This window comes from Lipotes vexillifer, unplaced genomic scaffold (assembly GCF_000442215.2).
Source record: "Lipotes vexillifer unplaced genomic scaffold, Lipotes_vexillifer_v1.1 scaffold49, whole genome shotgun sequence".
In the NCBI taxonomy this organism is placed as follows: Eukaryota; Metazoa; Chordata; class Mammalia; order Artiodactyla; family Lipotidae; genus Lipotes; species Lipotes vexillifer.
In genome coordinates, this window is record NW_006790551.1 from 3611431 (window position 1) to 3613937 (window position 2507).

Below are 2507 nucleotides of genomic sequence, written 5' to 3' on the forward strand. Positions count from 1 at the left end.
CACCACCCCCAGAATCCCCTACTGCCCGCCTTGCCCTCAGGAAGCTGGCTCTAGCCCCTGGACCAGCCTCACCCACCAGGGGGTAGACACCGGACTCAAGAACACCACAATCCTGCAGCCTGCGGACCCTGCCCTAGGACCAGCTGGGCCTTGGCCCTGCCTGCTACCAGGTCAACACAAGCTTCGAGACACCCAGGACCCCATATTCAACTGTGTCAGGAGCCAGCCTTCACAACCCACCCCCGCTCAGTGATCTGACACCAGCTCTGGGATAGGCCAGTACTAACCACAGGACCTGGCTCCACCCACCAGTGGGCAGGAAGTAACCCCGGAGCTTTCTGGACCCTGACTCTGCCCACTAGTGATCCACCTTAAGCCCTGGGATGCCCTGGGGTTCTGCAGTCAGCCCCTTGGTGAACTGGTCCTGCCAACTAGTGGCCAGCAGCCTCTGCAGAAGGCAGGGCCTGGAGACCCACAGGGCTAAGAGCCAGTGACACCAGACCACCCACAGTAGTCAGCCCTCATGGGGGGCACCCCTAGAGCATGTAAGCCCGGTAGTGAGAGGGGAGTGCCCTGCTGGAACTCACAGGAAGTCTCTTGCAAAAGGCTGCTTCTCCAAGGTTGAGAAATGTAACCAACCTACCAGATACGTAAAAATAAAAACAGCAACTTAGGCAAAATGAGGCAGCAGAGGAACGTGTTCCAGACAAAGGTACAAGATAAAACTCCAGAAGAGCAACTAAGTGAAGTGGAGATAGGCCACCTACCCGAGTTCAGGGTAGTGATGGTAAAGATGATCAAAAACTCGGGAGAAGAATGGGTGCAAAGAAAGGGTTTCCTACGCGCTCCCATCACTGTCGTTTCCCACTGATGCCTGGAGCGACCGCACTGACCCAAACTGAAGGTATTCCACTCTTCCAATGTCAGGCTGCTTTCTAACGCTGAAGGATCTTGCGGTAGTCTCTTCTGTGTTCTGTGCTTCAATGAGGTAAAGAGAATTCCTTTCCTATGGCTGATGCTGTGGTCTCTGTGCTGGGGCTACTCTTCCATGGTAGTCACTGGCACCTGGAGAATAACGGTGTGTGACAGGTAGTTGTGCTGTTATTCACATAGACCACATGGCATCATCTGTTTAAAAGAGGAGAAGCAGCTTTTCCCAGCAAGCTACAGGCTGTCTGCATCTCAGGAGAAAATCGAAAGGTGCTCAAGAATTATCCAAGCGCGCCGGGCCCTGCACGGAGGTGCTCCTAGAAGGTGTTGTTGCTGGAGCATCGGAGGTTCGTTCTTACCTCAGATCCGGGGCGGGTCAGGTTCCCAGGTTCGTGATCTTCCCCTGAGATCTCCCTCATCTCCCTCAGCTTCAGGAATTTTCCTGAAATTCCTGAAGCGATGGACTCCAAGATGGAGGAAAGTTTCAAAACTGTTACTTTCTGGAGGAAGGAGAAGGAACAAGAAGAATTCCATAAACTCTTTATTGGTGGCTTGAGCTCTGAAACCACAGAAGAAAATCTGAGGAACTACTACCAGCAATGGGGGAAACTTACAGGCTGTGTGGTCATAAGAGATCCTGCCAGCAAAAGAACAAGAGGATTCGGTTTTGTAACTTTCTCATCCACAGCTGAGGTGGAGGCTGCCACACCTCATTCCACTGATAGGAAACGGTTGCCCCCAAATGTGCTGCCCCAAGAGAGGATTCTGGACAGCGGGGCGCTTTCCTAACTGTGAAGAAACTGTTTTGTTGGTGGAATTGAAGCTACTGAGAAGCATCATCTTAGAGATTACTCTGAGAAATATGGAAAAATCGATGTCATTGAGATAATTACTGATGGGGAGTCTGGAAAGAAAAGAGGCTTTGGGTTTGTCACTTTTGATGGCTGTGATCCGGTGGATAATCTTGTGCTGCAGAAATACCATAGCGTCAAATGGTCGTCATGCAGAAGCGAGAAAGGCCCTGTCTCGACCTCAAAGGCAGGAAATCCACAGTTCTAGAGGTGGACGAGGAGGCAACGTCGGTTCTGGAGATTCTCCTGGCGGTGGTGGAAATGTTGGAGCAGGACCAGGGCGAGAAAGTAAACTTTGGAGGACGATCTGATGGATTCAGGAGTGGTCGGTGGACTTGGTCATGGCTCTAGTAGGTGTGGGGGAGTGCCTGGATCTGGCAACCAGGGTGGGAGCCCCGGGGGTGGTATGGCATCTGTGGAGGAGGAAAATGTGCAAGTGGAAATGACAATGATTTTCGGAAATCGTAACCAGCAACCTTCTAACTAAGCTTAGCGAAAAGTGGAAACGTCGGTAGCAGGCACGAGAATTATACGGTGGAGGAAACTATGGTTCCAGGTGTCAGTGGAGGAAGTGGGGGTTATGAAGGGACCAGCCAATACTGAGTTTCTTTCTGTTGGCCATGGGCAAGTAGGAGAGGATGTATGAATAGGAGAGAATGAGAGCCCAGAGGTAACAGAACATCTTCAGGTCGTGGAAACTCTCAGTCATACAGAAATATGCAGAGC

At 51.5% G+C, this 2507-nt stretch overlaps 1 pseudogene; it reads left to right on the forward strand.

Moving 5' to 3' along the window:
- Positions 1-1401: 1401 nt before the first annotated feature.
- LOC103073430 (heterogeneous nuclear ribonucleoproteins A2/B1 pseudogene) lies at positions 1402-2268 on the forward strand (annotated as a pseudogene).
- Positions 2269-2507: the final 239 nt, after the last annotated feature.